Consider the following 18,792-nt stretch of genomic DNA (forward strand, 5'->3'; position numbering starts at 1 on the left):
CAAGGGAATTGATTGGAAAGAAAATGTTATCTTACTCCAATCCTGTCCATAGCAGTGTACCATTCTATATTTAGATAAGTGCTCTGTGCAGGCAGCCAAAGAGGCAATAAAAACAAGCTAAAAGGGTACTAGGCTCATGCCAGGAAACACTAAGAACTTGCAAGGTCTTATTCTTTGCCCAAAGATGATTATTTAAAAAAAAAAAAAAAAAAAAACAAGAGACAATAAAAACAAGCAACCTCTGCAAACACACAGTGCTTTACAGGCTGGAACGCCTCATAGCCCCAGGGCAGTTGAGGACTCAGGAGGGTAAGCAGGGTCTTCGTCTCTCTTTACAGAATTGAGTCCCTAAGGAGGGAGCCTCAGCAGGTCTCAGCCTGAACTACTTGTGAAGTCAGGGAAAAATTCAATAGGGAAGTCACAGGCTGGATGGAGGGGTTGCTCAGGGCCCTGGGTATCAGCTGCAACTCCACAGACCAAACCTGAACTCTGGTATTTTAAAAAGGGGAAGAAGAGTATGAAAGATGACCGAAGTTCATTCATTCATGGGTCTGAGGGCTTGCAGGATAAGCAAGGTCCAAGCTTCCCAGCCCCCTTCTCTCAGAGAACCCCTTGCCCCAGAAGGTTGTAATTCCTTCATTATTTATGCATGCATGCCAAATTGCTTCAGTCATGTCTCTTTACAATGTCATGGACTGTGTAGCCCACCAGGCTCCTCTGTCCGTGGCAATCTCCAGGCAAGAATACTGGCATGGTCTGCCATACTCTTCCCCAAGGAATCTTCCCAATCCATGGATCGAACCCACATCTCTTATGTCTCCTGCATTGGAAGGTGGGTTCTTTATCACTAGCATCATGTGGGAAGGCCCCATTATTTATAGCCACAGATAATCCCATGATTAACTGTGTCTACTACAGTTATTTATATATGCTTTATCCTTTTTAATAAACTGTTTATTAACAGTTTATTATCCTTTTTAAAAAACTGCACACTCTTTGAGGGTAAATAACAGTCCCTAGTTATTTTGTAGCCTCTATAGAAGCTAGCATGGTGGAGAGGTCTGACAGAATGTGGTCCACTGGAGAAAGGAATGGCAAACCACTTCAGTATTCTTGCCTTGAGAACCCCATGAACAGTAAAAAGGCAAAAAGATAGGACACTGAAAGATGAACTCCCCAAGTCAGTAGGTGCCCAATATTCTACTGGAGATCAGTGGAGAAATAACTCCAGAAAGACTGAAGAGATGGAGCCAAAGCAAAAAGAATACCCAGTTGTGGATGTGACTGGTGATAGAAGCAAGGTCCGATGCTGTAAAGAGCAATATTGCATAGGAACCTGGAATGTTAGATTCATGAATCAAGGCAAATTGGAAGTGGTCAGACAGGAGATGGCAAGAGTGAACACTGACATTCTAGGAATCAGTGGACTAAGATGGACTGGAATGGGTGAATTTAACTCAGATGACCATTATATCTACTACTGTGGGCAGGAATCCCTTAGAAGAAATGGAGTAGCCATCATGGTCAACAAGAGTCCAAAATGCAGTACTTGGATGCAATCTCAAAAACGATAGAATGATCTATGTTCATTTCCAAGGCAAACCATTCAATATCATGGTAATCCAAGTCTATGCTCCAACCAGTAACACTGAAGAAGCTGAAGTTGAACAGTTCTATGAAGACCTACAAGACCTTTTAGAACTAACACCCAAAAAAGATGTCCTTTTCATTATAGGGGACTGGAATGCAAAAGTAGGAAGTCAAGAAACACCTGGAGAAACAGGCAAATTTGGCCTTGGAGTACAGAATGAAGCAGGGCAAAGGCCAATAGAGTTCTGCCAAGAAAAGGCACTGGTCATAGCAAACACCCTCTTCCAACAACACAAGAGAAGACTCTATACATGGACATCACCAGATGGTCAACACCAAAATCAGATTAATTATATTCTTTGTAGCCAAAGATGGAGAAGCTCTATACAGTTAGCGAAAACAAGACCAGGAGCTGACTGTGGCTCAGATCATGAGCTCCTTATTGAGAAATTCAGACTTAAATTGAAGAAAGTAGGGAAAACCATTAGACCATTCAGGTATGACCTAAATCAAATCCCTTATGATTATACAGTGGAAGTGAGAAATAGATTTAAGGGACTAGATCTGATAGACAGAGTGCCTGATGAACTATGGATGGAGGTATGTGACATGGTATAGGAGATAGGAATCATGACCATCCCCAAGAAAAAGAAATGCCAAAAAGCAAAATGGCTGTCCGAGGAGGCCTTACAAATAGCTGTGAAAAGAAGGGAAGCAAAAAGCAAAGGAGAAAAGGAAAGATATACCCATCTGAATGCAGAGTTCCAAAGAATAGCAAGGAGAGATAAGAAAGCCTTCCTTGGTGATAAATGCAACGAAATAGAGGACAACAATAGAATGGGAAAGACTAGAGATCTCTTCAAGAAAATTAGAGATACCAAGGGAACATTTAAGGCAAAGATAGGCTCAATAAAGTACAGAAATGGTAGGGACCTAACAGAAGCAGATGGTATTAAGAAGAGGTGGCAAGAATACACAGAAGAAATGTACAAAAAAAGATCTTCAACCTAGATAATCATGATGGTGAGATCACTCACTTAGAGCCAGATATCCTGGAATGTGAAGTCAAGTGGGCCTTAGGAAGCATCACTACGAACAAAGCTAGTGGAGGTGATGGAATTCTAGTTGAGCTATTTCAAATCCTAAAAGATGACACTGTGAAAGTGCTGCACTCAATATGCCAGCAAATTTGGAAAACTCAGCAGTGGCCACAGGACTGGAAAAGGTCCGTTCTCATTCCAATTCCAAAGAAAGGCAATGCCAAAGAATGCTCAAAACCACACAATTGCACTCATCCCACACGCTAGTAAAGTAATGCTTAAAATTCTCTAAGCCAGGCTTCAGCAATACGTGAACCGTGAACTTCCAGATGTTCAAGCTGGATTTAGAAAAGGCAGAGGAACCAGAAATCAAATTGCCAACATCCTCTGGATCATGGAAAAAGCAAGAGAGTTCCAGAAAAACATCTATTTCTGCTTTATTGACTATGCCAAAGCCTTTGACTGTGTGGATCACAATAAACTGTGGAAAATTCTGAAAGAGATGGGAATACCAGACCACCTGACCTGCCTCTTGAGAAACCTGTATGCAGGTCAGGAAGCAACAGTTAGAACTGGACATGGAACAACAGACTGGTTCCAAATAAGAAAAGGAGTACTTCAAGGCTATATATTGTCACCCTGCTTATTTAACTTATATGCAGAGTACATCATGTGAAACGCTGGGCTGGAAGAAACACAAGCTGGAATCAAGATTGCCGGGAGACATATCAATAACCTCAGATATACAGATGACACCACCCTTATGGGAGAAAGTGAAGAAGAACCAAAGAGCCTCATGATGAAAGTGAAAGAGGAGAGTGAAAAAGTTGGCTTAAAGCTCAACATTCAGAAAACTAAGATCTTGGCAACTGGTCTCATCACTTCATGGAAAATAGATGGGGAAACAGTGGAAACAGTGTTAGACTTTATTTTTCTGGGCTCCAAAATCACTGCAGATGGTGATTGCAGCCATGAAATTAAAACATGCTTACTCCTTGGAAGGAAAGTTATGACCAACCTAGACAGCATATTAAAAAGCAGAGACATTACTTTGCCAACAAAGGTCCATCTAGTCAAGGCTATGGTTTTTCCAGTAGTCATAGATGGATGTGAGAGTCGGACTATAAAGAAAGCTGAGCACCAAAGAATTGATGCTTTTGAACTGTGGTGTTGTAGAAGATGCTTGAGAGTCCCTTGGACTGCAAGGAGATCCAACCAGCCCATCCTAAAGGAGATCAGTCCTGGGTGTTCATTGGAAGGACTGATGTTGAAGCTGAAACTCCAATACTTTGGCCACCTGATGCAAAGATCTGACTCATTGGAAAAGACCCTGATGCTAGGAAAGATTGAGGGCAGGAGGAGAAGGGGATGACAGAGGATGAGATGGTTGGATGGCATCATCGACTCGATGGACATGGGTTTGGGTAGACTCCAGGAGTTGGTGATGGACAGGGAGGCCAACACAAACCAGCAAAGAGTCAGACACGACTGAGCAACTGAACTGAACTGATAGAAGCTAGCATCAGATCAGATCAGATCAGTCGCTCAGCCGTGTCCGACTCTTTGCGACCCCATGAATCGCAGCGGGCCAGGCCTCCCTGTCCAACACCAACTCCCGAAGTTCACTCAGACTCACGTCCATCAAGTCAGTGATGCCATCCAGCCATCTCATCCTCTGTCGTCCCCTTCTCCTCCTGCCTCCAATCCCTCCCAGCATCAGAGTCTTTTCCAATGAGTCAACTCTTCACATGAGGTGGCCAAAGTACTGGAGTTTCAGCTTTAGCATCATTCCTTCCAAAGAAATCCCAAGGCTGATCTCCTTCAGAATGGACTGGTTGGATCTCCTTGCAGTCCAAGGGACTCTCAAGAGTCTTCTCCAACACCACAGTTCAAAAGCATCAATTCTTTGGTGCTCAGCCTTCTTCACAGTCCAACTCTCACATCCATACATGACCACAGGAAAAACCATAGCCTTGACTAGATGGACCTTTGTTGGCAAAGTAATGTCTCTGCTTTTGAATATGCTATCTAGGTTGGTCATAACTTTCCTTCCAAGGAGTAAGCGTCTTTTAATTTCACGGCTGCAATCACCATCTGCAGTGATTTTGGAGCCCAGAAAAATAAAGTCTGACACTGTTTCCACTGTTTCCCCATCTATTTCCCATGAAGTGATGGGACCGGATGCCATGATCTTCGTTTTCTGAATGTTTGGATCACAATAAACTGTGGGAAATTCTGAAAGAGATGAGAATACCAGACCACCTGACCTGCCTCTTGAGAAGCTAGCATGGCATCTATTAAATTGAGATTTTTAAATGCATCTCTTGCTCAAAGTTTTTTTTCAGTTGTATCTTCTACTAATTGGAGCCAAAGAGTAGCTTTCTCTCTTCCAGTCCTATTAAGCAACAAATTTCTGGACTCCATCTGCTCCCTTTCATTTCTGCTCTCATACACAAACCAGTTCTTATCTGAGGTCTCTGTCTTGTTATACCTTGTTAAATGCAGTAAGTGATAATCATCCTCTCCCTTGGAGACAAAGGCTTATCAGGCATTTGGCCTGCCTTTTAAATTATTAGTAGCAACAGATTTACCAAATGCTTTGCCATCACCTCCACTGGTCTCCAGCTTCCCGGACTTCCACACCAGTGCCTGTGCCACCCACCCTCCAACTGCTGAGCTGATGCAACATATTTTAGGTGTTTCTTACATTCAGCCTCACTTCAAAGTGCCCATTCCTAAATTCACAAGAGTAATTAACACATGCTGCCATAATATATAATCCCCAGAGTCTCATGGACCCAGTAAAAATTAAGCTTGTTTCTTCCTTATATAATCCAATGCAGATGTTGCTGAGTGAGAGACGGCTTTTCTCCAGGTGGTGATTTAAGGACTTGTGGCTCCATCTAGCTTGTGGTCCCACCATCTCCTAGAGTCCCTTTGTCTTCTGCCTCCAGCTAGCGGAAAGGGGAAAAAGAAATGGAGAAGTGATACCCTCTTCTAAAATCCATGTCCCAGGAGTGACACACAGCACTCACATTTCATTGTTTCCAGGCCATGTGTCCACACCCAGATGTAAGAACAGCCTGGTGTTTCTGCCACCAGTGTCTAATAATTATAGCTAGAATATTTTATGCATCTTCATTTGGCAAATCATGTACTTTATCTCATATCATCTACCTAATCTATCAATCAATTTATTGATCTAAACAACAGCCTAAAATGTAGGAATTGTTGCCATTTTAGAATTGAAAAAAACACATAAATATGTATGAAGTGAAGTAAGTGAAAGTGAAGTAAGTCACTCAGTCGTGTCCGACTCTTTGCAACCCCGTGGACTGTAGCCCACCAGGTTCCTCCGTCCATGGGATTCTCCAGGCAAGAATACTGGAGTGGGTTGCCATTTCCTTCTCCAGGGGATCTTCCTGACCCAAGGATTGAACTTAGGTCTCCTGCATTGCAGGCAGACGCTTTAACCTCTGAGCCACTCAGTGACTGCATGTATGTAAATATACATACATGTATATGTAAATATACATATATGTATATGTATGTACACACATGCTGGGACTCAGATGTTAAATAACTTTAACCTAAGTGGCAGGTCAAGATTTGAACTCAGATTTGTATGACACTCAAGCTGCTTTCTCCTCTTTTGTACCATCGAACAAGAAATAACCTGCTTTCGGACTGGTGGGTGGGAAAGATTAGGGACAATGACTCAAGCTATATTCTTGAAAAATAAGTATCTGACAAGTCAGAGACGTATTCAGGCTGGAGAATGACGTTCCTGCTTGTAGCAATGATTCGTACAAAGGCATTGAGGCCTGAATGAGCATAGGATACCTAAGAAAGACTTATTTTAGAAATAATTATGATGTTTAGATAGTATTTATCCAAGAGTTTTAGGATTACCAAAATCAAGTCCTAAACCTCAGCTGTCTTTCTCCAAAACATCCCTGAAGGAGCTGTGTACCTACAGAACAATGGTAAAAGAAAGCAAAGTAAGGGTTCCAGTCTCAGCTAAATCTAGGCTCTTACCCCAGTGCAGGGCCTCTGTAAGCTGGGCTGGGGCACCTGCGTAACTCTGAAGGCTTAGAAAGGGAACACTTTTTCTCCCCAAAAGTCCAAAGTCAACTTCAAGATTTCACCACACCTCACCTGCCATAACAGCTTCCCAGGTGGCGCTAGTGGTAAAGAACCAACCTGCCAATGCAGGAGATGCAAGACATGTGGGTTTGACCTGTGGGTCGGGAAGATCCTCTGGAGGAGAAAAATGACAACTCATTCCAGTATTCTTGCCTGGAAAATTCCATGGACAGAGGAGCCTGGCAGGCTACAGTACATGGGGTCGTAAAGAGTCAGACGTGATTGAAGCAACTGAACATGCACGCAAGCACCTGCCATAAATAAAGACAAAAACCCAAACAGATGAAGCTTCACAATGCAGGATGTGAACAAAAGGCTAGCTGGATGTGTCCTAAGCTGGAAGGGCCTGAGTTTCCCCTCCTTCAGGCCACACGGAAGCAGAAAGGAGAGCTAGATTTAACAACTGCTTCTGCAGCACAGGTGAAGAGGTACAGGGGAGCACCAGAGACGCAATCTTTATTCAAGACCTTTGCTTTAAATCAACTGTATGGAGGTGTAATTTACATAAAATAATATATACCTATTTGAAGTGTAAGTGTGGTGAGTTTTGAAATTATAATCATACACGTAACCACTGCAAATATCAAGATATAATCCATCCCTCCTGAAAATTCCTTCATGCTCTTTTGTATTCCATGCCCCCTCTCAGAAGCACTGGGCTTCCCTGGTGGCTCAGACGGTAAAGAATCCACCTGCAATACAGGAGACCTGGGTTTGATCCCTGGGTTGGGAAGATCCCCTGGAGAAGGGAACGGCTACCCACTCCAGTATTATGGCCTGGAGAATTCAACAGACAGAGGAGCCTGGCAGTCTATAGTTCATGGAGTTGCAAAGAGTCGGACATGACTGAGCGACTTTCACTTTCACTTTTCACTACCAGAAGCCCCAAGCAACCAGTGGTTGGTTTTCTGTCCCTATACATTAGATTTGCCTCTTCTAGAGTTTAATAGGAATTGAATCATATAGTATGAACTCTCTGGACTCTGACTTCTCTTGTTTAACAGAATGTTTTATGAATCATGAAAGTGTTAGTTGCTCCGTCATATCTTACTCTTTTTGCCATCCCATGAACTGTAACCCACCAGACTCTTCTGTCCATGGAATTCTCCAGGAAAGAATACTGGAGTGGGTTGCCATGCCCTCCTCCAGGCGACCTTCCTGACACAAGGATTGAATCTGGGTCTCCTGAATTGGCAGACAAAATCTGTACAATTTGAGCTACCAGGGAAGCCTACATGTATATATGTATATCAGCAGTTTATTCCTTTTTTGTGCTGAGTATCCAGTCATTTACTGATGGACATTTAAACTGTTTCCAGTTTTGGCTATTATGAATAAAGCTGCTTTGAACATTTATATGCAATTCTTCATGTGGACCTTGTCCATAATCCTTTAATGAATAGTCCAGGATCTTTTAATGCACCTACTGGCAAACATGGTCCAGTGTCCTAGAATCTGTAGCAACTCTGCCCCGTAGGATAAAGAAAGAAAGAAGGGGAATGCAGAATATGATGAGAGAAACTGCTTCTCTTCTATAAATCTAAGACATATGGCTCAATAATATCCATGGGTAATGCATATTACACTCATTTTATCCCATGTATTTCTCTATTTTCCCTCATTAGTTTTCTTCCTGTATTTTCTCTTACCTCATTCCTCATTCAATTTAAACTTATATATATTTACAGCCTTGAGCACTGGAAAGAGTGTTTTTTCATCATGAGAATTTCTACCTTCATGAAATGACTTTGATGTTTTATTCTACTGCTAATACAGGGTCTACTTTAAATAATCTGTGAGGTTATTAGAAGAGTTGTCACCAAGATGTGGCCAAGTGCATCTTGGCTATTTCTCTCCCACCTCAATTGTGAGGCCCGAATCTGCCAGAGGAATATGCTGTTTTCTGTGTGGTCTGTTGTTTTAGGTCCCTGAAAGCCTGAAGGGTTTCAGTACCTCACACAGTTCTGTTCAGTTTCCAGAAATAAGATTCATAAATATATAGGGTCTGACCCATTATACTTTCTCCTGTGGCGGATTCATTTTGATATTTGGCAAAACTAATACAGTTATGTAAAGTTTAAAAATAAAATAAAATTAAAAAAAAAAAAAGAAAAGAAAAACAAAAAACAAACACATAAAAGCAACCCACACAAAGCTAGTGGTCACAGTAGGAAACATAAATAGAAAAACACAATTAAGCATGATATAGAAGCACACAAATAAGGCATTCAGACTAATGACAACTGCTGGTGGACTAGGGGTTGGTTAAAGCCTGCAGACATGTTTTATTTGGTTTTTGGTTTTTAAATATAATTTACCCAACATTTAAAAGTGTGAAAACCACACCAAAAAATTCATACACACACAAAAAATAAGAATATCTGGCAACCAGGCCCACGTTGCCACCTCACAAAAAAGTCCGGGAGCTGAGAGGCAACCGCTTCCTTTGGCCAAATGTATCACTCTCTGCACTGGCTTGGCTCCTCTCCTTGTCTACCTTGTAAGTATTTTGTGTTTCAACCCTGGCATCAAGGCATCACATCTAGTGATGGAAAGAAGTGGCTGGACACACTGCACTGTCAGGATCAGAGGTGGAGACGATGTCCGAGATAAACAACCACGCTCCAGACAGGGTTTGTTAACTTGATATCTTATCCAACACTTTCCTTCTCCTCCTCCCCCTCAAAGAGACAGTACAATATTCAGGCTGAGGGGTTCCTGCCCCTCTACGATGCCCACTCAGTGTGGCTCCTGTGGCATCTCTCTTGTTCTCAAGTGACCGGGTCATTGGGCCAGGAAACAGGCACCCCTAGGCCTGTTTCTGAAGGGGCTCTCTGCTCCTTCCTCTTCAGCTTATTATGCTTCCACAGTAAGCAACCGAGAAGACTGGAACCTTCCACAGTGTTTCCCGGTGTTGGTATATGGATGAAGCTCTGTGACGATTCTACTTGCTGTTAGTTTTCTCTGCTAAGCTCCAGATCCACCCATCCAACTGTCCACAGCTCTCTCCACCTCTGTCTCCACAATTACCTCAATCAAAGCTTTTCCAAATCTACATCTGTAATCTTCCCTTACCATCCTCCTGGGATAAAATATGTCCTGTGTCCAGTTTTTCCTTTTTATATCCTTTCAATCAGCTAAGCCAGAAACCTTGGACTCATTCTAGCTTCTCTCTCTTCTGATCTCATCTCTTCTGACTACTTTTCCACATCCAAGCAATTAATGAAAAGAACAAACCACCTCCTCGCCGTGTGTAAGATGAAGTTGCTCAATGGCTGTTTCCAAGATGGCTGCTCTTTGTACATCGCCTGCCCAACCCGTCCCTGCCTCCCCTACACCCTACTCACCTGACTGACCTTCCCTCTACATCATAGAGCCTAATCAGTAAATGCCTGAGTACTTGCCCCTGGCCCCCGCTGTTCAAATCTTTAGATCAGAGCTATCGCTATCCTGATAGTTTATCAAAGGAGCAGTCAGGAGGACACCCCTCTTCTGGTTTCCCTGACAATGATGAACCAAACTCAGGTCCCCTTTAACTGGTAATCTCCCCTCCCCCGCCATCAGTGAAGACTGCTGTCATGTTCTGCCTACCCTGTGCTGTGGAGCTGGGGGAGGAGGCTGCTCCAGGACCTGGCTGCAGATGTATAAGCTCCCCCATCCACTACACCATCGATGTCTCTGTCATTGCCTCTGGGTTCTCTCTTTGGTCATAAGGCTGGGCAAGCATCAGGTTTGCAGGCCTGCACAGTCCAGACCTGTGCGGCACACCCCAACCTTATCTTTTTCACATTCCTCCTTCTTCTATATCATTTGTGTAACCAACCTAGTTCAATCTCTTACACAAAATATTCCAAATGTCTTTCTAAGTGCAGTCTTACCCACCCCATCCCTCTAGGTTCTAACCACTGGCAGTCAGAGTGATTTCTTAAATAAAGTTTTCTTCTGATACACACAGTGGAAATTTTGGAACAATCTAAATAAAAAGAAGGGGATTTAAATCACCTGAAATGGGATTTATTTTCACTGAGGAATGGGATAGTATTTTCACTGAGGAAAATACTACTGATATTTTTAATATCCATTTTACATAATAATATTGTTTTGCATAGGCAGCTTTTCATCTTTTTCTCATGCAGTGATCTTGCCTCTCAGTTCCTTGACCTCCTCATATCAACTACAGACTCCATGTTTAGGTTCTAGACCAAACCTTTGCTACTCAAAGTGTGGTCTGTGGACCAGCTGCATCAGCACTGCTTGAAACCCTGTTGAAATGTAGAATCTAAGATCCCATTATGTTCTCAAGACATTTGCACGTGCAGCTTCCTTTGTTCCCAAGGCTAATCCTTGTATGACTAATCCTTGCAAGACTCATTCCCTCACTGTCTTCAGGTCTCTGCTCCAATGTTATCTGCAGAGAAAAGCATTCCTGACCTCTTTTACTAGAGTTATATTCCTGTGGCACTCTATCCTCACACCCTGCTTTACTTTCTTCAGAACATTTATCACCACTCAACATTATATGTATTCATTTACTTACTTCCTTTCACAAATATTTAGGCAACACCCACTATGTGTCAGGCACTGTTCTAAGCTCTGGGGACACAAAGAAAAACAAAATAAAGTCCCTATGTCCCTCACACTAATGTAAGCAGGCTCTGCAAATACAATTTGTTAGTCATTATATCATGTTTCTTTACTTATTCATTTTTTCAAGAAGAGGCCCAATCCCTACCATCAACAGAAGGCTGCATGCCAGGTCCCATGACTTAAACCCACCCTGAACATTCCAGCTTCTATTTAGAGGGAATTTTTCAATGTGCTTTTATGCTGTGCTGAGCTAAGTTTAACCGGGTTGTTTTCAATCCCAGTGAATTATCCCAGTATAGCTTCTCTGCAGTGGAAATTTCCCTTACTTGATGTGAGCTGCCAACTACATAGCTGGTAGTTGTCTCATTCCTGTGCAATTTATCTGAGTTCAAAGCGTTCCCCCAAATGGGACCAAAATATTTTATCATTATCATCATCATCACCAACAGCAGTAGCAGCCGCAGGGTTAGGCCTGATAAAATTGTCAAGGGGCCAAGTTTATCTTTAGTGTCCTCCTGTGTCCTCTTCCTACCTGAGTGTGCATCTAGGGCCCACTGGGAGGCCTGGCTCTCAGCTGATTATAATGTATTCCCTCTCGAGGTGGCAACTTGCTCATCAATGAGAAGGGCTTAGAGACTGCAAAAGAAGGAGACACGGATATCTTATCATGTTCCAGGCTTTGCTTTTCCCCACACAATCAGTTCATCTTGCAAGGAAAATACAACCTAGAAGAACATTCCAGCTTCTATTTAGAGGGAATTTTTCAATGTGCTTTTATGCTGTGCTGAGCTAAGTTTATATTTTGTCCATCATTTTACATATTTTGTAAACATATTTTGTCCATCATTTTACAGATGTGAAACTGAGGCTCCAAGAGATTACCTGCCTCTCCCATGTCACTCTGGATGGTCTGAAGTCAAAACTCTGTCTTTCAGGCCTCCTGAGCTTCAAAAATTCAAAAGAGTACATGAGTGCATTTCGAACGGTTGATTATCAAAACTCATGATTAGAAGAATTTTTTTTTTTAATATGACGATGAACATGGGAAGAGAGAAATGAAAGTGTTGATGAGAAGGAAGATCTATACAGCAAGATCTTTTTTCCTGCACCACACAGCTTGTGGGATCTTAGTTCCCTGATCAGGGATCAAACCTGTGTCCCCTGTAGTGAAAGCTCAGAGTCCTAACCACTGGACTGCCAAGGGAAGTCCCAGCAAGATCTCTCAGTTACAGATGGAGCAACATTTAAGACAGAATGGAGCTCAGATTGTCTGCACCAACTCCTTCACTTTATAGAAGTGGAACAGTAATTACCAATGTGGGTGAATTATATTCATTTAAACCTAAAGGATTGGGGTGAGAACCTATAGTCCAGGAAAGGTACTGACTCCTATGTGATTACATTTACAGCAACCGAGTTTTCTAATGCTCTCACACGAGATGGAAGAAGAGGTGAGCAATTTTTCTCCCATTTGTAAAACCACACTGTCCCATCTGCGATCATCAACAGAAGTATAATCACCATAATTTAATAATTTTGAGTAGAGAATTGCCATTTCTAAGTAGAGTTTCCAAATTTAGCAATATTTACATGTCTACATCCCCCCAAAAAACCATTGGATAAATAAAAATGTACAAATTTAGCATAGAAAAGAATATGTAATAAAATATTAAGTGGATAAATTTTGTTTAGAAACCTCTGTCTTGATTCCTTAAAACCACTGAGGCAAAAGATCAAAATATAATGGATGTTATAGCATGAGCACATTTAGAAGAGCATGTGGCATCTTTCATGTGGCCCAAGGAACACAGGGCTCCCCTTTCTACACAGGGCTGACAGGGTAGAGAGGCAGCTTTGTCTCTTAGAATGGCAGGGACAGGACTGAGTAAGGAGTAGTCCATTTATGAACATTTGAAGGTAATCAAATAAAGCATTTATTGAGCTCTTACTCTGTGTCAAGTACTGTTTTACCAATAGGTAGGGTAGAGTCTGATTGGTAAGATATGATATACACTAAGAAATCAAATAGTTCTTGTGAGCATAAATATGCATGTTAATGATAATTAACACTTCCTGTTTGCGTTTGTAGCAGGATATTTTGATGTATTAACTGACATGTTTTCCCTTCTCTGTAGTTTCCGTTACCTGTGAACCTTTCCCCACACAGGCTTTCTTGGCACACTGCCTCGGGGATGGGATTATACTACAAAACAAAAGAGGCAACTTCTTGCCTTTTGAGTTTTCAAAACCTGAAATCTTGGCAAAAACAATATATTTGGAAGAAAAATAGATAGTATTTTCCTATGCCTAAAGTAAGATAAAACTAGGGGAAGCACAACTGGTGATGGGGAGAGGCGAGAGCAAAAGCAGAAGAGGCAGACGCTTGAATGGGTCACCGAACAGAAGCCCCTGCTGCGTGCCCCGCCCTGACCTCGTTGGGCTGCATTCCTGCTGCAGAGGAGAGACAACAGGCAACCGAGCCGGAGTCCTCTCTCCACGATGAGAATCTGTGGACAGCAGTGCCGCGTCCCCCCGACCCTCCACCAACCACCTGCTGCTGCCTCCAGTCTCAGGTGAAACCTCACAGACCCCAGACCCTTATGGTCTTTCACCCAGCATTTTATTTATTATCTTTTTTCAAAAGATTTTATTGAAGTATAGTTGATTTACAATGTGTTTATTTCTACTGTACAGCAACATGATTCCGTTCTACATACACATGCTGTTCCATTATGGCTTATCATGGGATATTGGATATAGTTCCTTGTGCTATACAGCACAGCCTTGTCATTTATCCATGCTCTTTATAGTAGTTTGCATCTGCTAATCTCAAACTCCCAATCCATTCCCCACCCCCCACCTCTCCCTTGGCAACCACAAATCTGAAGAACTTTTGTATTCTAATTGTCCAGAATTTTACTGAGACAGCAGAGAAGAAAGTTCAGCAGGAAAGTGTATCTAGATGGAGGGGACCCAACATGGCCTGCACATGTCCCCATGCTGTGGAGTCCAGGGTCAGAACCACATATTTTTCCAAGTGCCCAAGAGTTCTGAGAGAGTACTGAGAGAGCTCGTGTCCAGGGGTTAGGTGGACACAGCGCTGACAGGTGGAACAGGGGCGCTGCAGGGCGATGCTCAGCTCAGCCGATCCAGCGGGGACTGATGGGACTCCCTGAGGACTGGTGTCTATCCCCAGCTTTCTCTCCCTAGCCCAAGCTAATACTACCCTTGGAAAGCGTCCTAGACCTACGTGAATACCCCAGGTTTGTGATCCCACTAGATAATGATCCACCCCCCAAAAGAAAGCCCTCAGTTTCCTCACAAACCCACCCCTACGCAGGCATCCATATTTAACCAGCATCCTTCAGAAATACTCTTGCAGGGTTCAACTCATTCCCCTAAACTGCAGGCACAAATACTTCCCCTCACCTCCGCACCATTAGGAAGTAAAGACCAGACAACACAGTCTGTGTAATAGCCCACAATACACCAGACGAGGGAGAAGAGTAAGGTCTACAGCAATCCTGGGTTCCTGTTACATAAAAGATCTCCCTTCTGAGCTCAGATGTTAAATCCAGAACCTGAGTACAAAAGTAGGGGAAAATTTGTCTTCCAAACTCTCCTTTCCCCCTAAGCCCGTAGATCAGCCCTTTTCCCACCTCTGTGTCCCTCTTGTAAAGTCCTCTCACTATCTCTCCATTGCAACCTGAAATAGTCACATACAAGGAAAGGGACTCAGAATAGTTTGAGGTTCAACTTCTTTTCCTTCTCCACTCTTGACAGCTAACGAGTTGTTAGATGGGTCTCCTTGCTACCTCTCCTCTCCTTTTCATTACCTGGGAGTGCTCTTCTCTGATTATCCCCTGTCCTCAGTACAGGAACACGGTGGACATGCCCTTCCCCTCCTTCTTGAGGTTGATCATGGTCAACCACGTGACTTGCTTTGGCCAATAAAACGTAGGCAGGGATGACACGTGGTTACTCCTGGAAGTTTTGTTTTTGCTTTTTACTTTTTATTTTCGGCTGCACTGTCTTCCTTGTTGCACTCGGGGTTTCTCCAGCTGTGGGGAGCAGGGCCTACTCTCTAGTTGCGGTTCACTGGCTTCTCACCTGCTGTGGCTTCTCTTGTTGGGGAGCGCAGTCTCTAGGGCACATGGGCTAAATAGTTCCTTGGCATGTGGACTCTTCCCAGACCAGGGATTGAACCTGCATCCCTTGCATTGGAAACAGGATTCTTAACCACTGGACCATCAGGGAAGTTCTCCTGGGAGTATTCATTGCAATACATGACACTATAGTACTTTCTTCTTCCTGTCATTGAAACCAACATTTCAGCTGTGGGAGGCTCTGTGGACCAGATTCCCAGAGTAAGGATGCCACACCTACATACAGGAGACTAGTAATGTGAGCAATAAATAAACATTGATTTAACTAATTCACTGGTTGTAACTGAATCTGTTAGAAATGGTTATTAAGAGCACATGACCCCCAGTTGACCCACAAGCTGGACCAGGGCAATTGAAGGCTCCTGACCCTTTCCCTGTCCTTCGAAGGTATGCTCTGCCCACCGTTCCCACAGTGCAAGCAGTTTGAAGGATGCAGCCGTGAGATAGTAATGTGTTGTTGAGACCATCTGGACTGAATACATGGCTGAATCCAGTTAAGGACTGGAATATAAACTTTTAACATTCTGGAGGGTGGGTGCAGAGATCTGCCTGTCTTATAGCTGCCCAAGATCAGCCTTATATGTAAGTTTCCTTGCTTATTAAAACTGCCACATACCCATCTAAGTGGCTTGTTTCTTCAGTCTCTGCTTGTCCTTGCTACAAGAGCTAGCTTCATATTTCACCTGGGAAATTTCCAAGGTTGTGAACGAGCAGCATCAGAATCTTGTCCATCCTGACATACCTGGGCTACTGTTGTAGCCCATCACTTCTCATCTGAGTTCTAACACATGCTACTCAAAGTGTGGTCCATAAACAGAAGTCAATTCACAAAACAGCTCTGGTCTGCAATGAGTATTAGTTGCTCAGTCGTGTCCAACTCATTGTGACCCGATGGACTGTAGCTCGCCAGGCTCCTCTGGCCATGGGGATTCTCCAGACAAGAATACTGGAGTGGGTAGCCTACCCCTGCAGCAGGGTATCTTCCCAACCCAGAAATCAAACCAGGGTCTCCTGCATTGCAGGCAGATTCTTTGCCAGCTGAACTACCAGGACCTCTAATGCATGCTACTCAAAGTGTGTTCCAAACACAGAAATCTATCCACAAAATATCTCTGGTCTGTAATAAGGTAAGTATAGAAATTAAACATTTAGAAATTCATATGACAGTTCAATTGATTAACTTTATCTGTTGATTCTAATAATAAAATAATTGGGCTTATAGTTCCCCAGAATCTTAGCATTGGGCCTTGCCATGGGGTCCTGCAAAAAGTCTTGTCAAATTGGACCAAAGCTTCATGATCAAGAATAGAATTATGGTAGGATTTCAAGCAGTAGCAAGCATATCTGGGGGATATCTAGGGTGCCAGACCCTTCCTCATTGAGGATGAAAACATCATTTAGAAGTTCCCCGAGTCTACTCTTTGTCCCAGCACAAAATTTAGCTCCAACAAGCAAAGAACCTTTCTGAGTTCTTTCTCATTTAACCTTAAATATTGTTTTAGGTTTACCTACATAAAAGCATGGACATGAATGTATTTATTCTTTTGGATAAAACTTTATCAATACATTGCCAATGCATCTATTTAGTTCAATGGCTCAGTTGTGTCCGACTCTTTGCAACCCCATGGACTCCAGCATGCCAGGCCTCCCTGTCCATCACCAACTCCAGGAGCTTGCTCAAACTCATGTCCATCGAGTCGGTGATACCATCCAACAATAAAAGCATCATCTAGCTTTTATTACTTTATACATATACATGCATATACTTTTACACATAAAGTAATAAAAGCAAGTAAACGGGGCTTCCCAGGTGGTGCTAGTGGTAAAGAACCCACCTGCCAAAGCAGGAGATGTAAGAGACATGGGTTCAATCCCTGGGTCGGGAAGATGCCCTGGAGGAGGGCATGGCAACCCACTCCAGTATTCATGCCTGGAGAATCTCATGGACAGAGGAGACTGGAGGGCTACAGTCTGTAAGGTCTCAAAGAGTCAGACACGACTGAAGCGACTTAGCACAGCACAGCAAGTAAATAATATCAGCTCTGCTGTGAGAATCAAAATAAATAGTACTGAAGCTCTCGGTAGTGAATGAAGTGAAGTGAAGTCGCTTAGTCGTGTCCAGCTCTTTTCGACCCCATGGACCATAGTCTGCCAGGCTCCTCTGTCCATGGGATTTTCCAGGCAAGAATACTGGAGTGGGTTGCCATTTCCTTCTCCAGGGGATCTTCCCAACCCAGGGATCGAACCCGGGTCTCCCGCATTGTAGGCAGATGCTTTTACCCTCTGTGCCACCAGGGAAGTCTCTGCAAAGACAGACTAATGGTAGTGAATAAAAGACTACAATTATTGTTTAGCATTTATATGCAATAACTGCCTTGTAACATTCTCAAATTACCTGTACACAAAGATTTTCCTCCTTGTAAGTCAGACAAAAAGTCTTTGAGAGGTGCCCTAGATAATGTTTCTCTGTATCTTGTCCAGTGTTCAGTTGTTTGGGACAAATAATAAACATGCGATGATTTTCTGAAAACTGTTCAGTTGTGGAACCCCTTCACCATTAAGTAAACTGTATAAACTTCATATTTCATATGCTGTATGATAGGTATTCCTCACTCACACTGGAAACACTCTAAAGAGTTTTGCCCAGGAGAGTTGTAATATGCTATCTGCGCTCCTTAAGAGCACAGGTCATATCTCACTAATCTTTGTTACCTCAGCACTTGCCATAATCATCTAAGCACAGAGAAGTCCAGTTAATGTCTGAAGATAAATTAAATGTTAATAAATTAATAAACTTTAAATTAAATACCTCCCTAATACTACCTGCAATTAGTATCCTGAAATCTAAAAAGCCAATCTTTGTTTTAGTTAAAATGGTTTATCTTCCAGAATCATCTAAACATTTTTAAAGTAGACCCATCCAATAAGTCCTGTGATTTTCCCATTTTCTTCCTTTGTGAACCTGAGTAAGCTCTTATTCAAAGATCATTAAGGGGATTAGCTGTAGGAGTTGGGGTGGTAAGGAATGGACAGCTCCTGGTCTGGAAGGAGGGAAAATTGTACTAATTGTTCAGAGAATACGACATTATTCCGCACATGTAAACAGTCAAGGTAACATACTGCAGATGGATAAAGAGCTTCTGTCTAGAAGAACTATAAACTTTGGCAGGAACCACGGTGCTGCCGCAGTGAAAGCCCTCCTGCTGGGGCTGCAATGGAAAAAGTGACCTCAGTGAGGAATTCAGAACTGAAACGCTCGGAGA

The sequence above is a fragment of the Bubalus bubalis genome, chromosome 5 (genome assembly GCF_019923935.1).
Source record: "Bubalus bubalis isolate 160015118507 breed Murrah chromosome 5, NDDB_SH_1, whole genome shotgun sequence".
Lineage (NCBI taxonomy): Eukaryota > Metazoa > Chordata > Mammalia > Artiodactyla > Bovidae > Bubalus > Bubalus bubalis.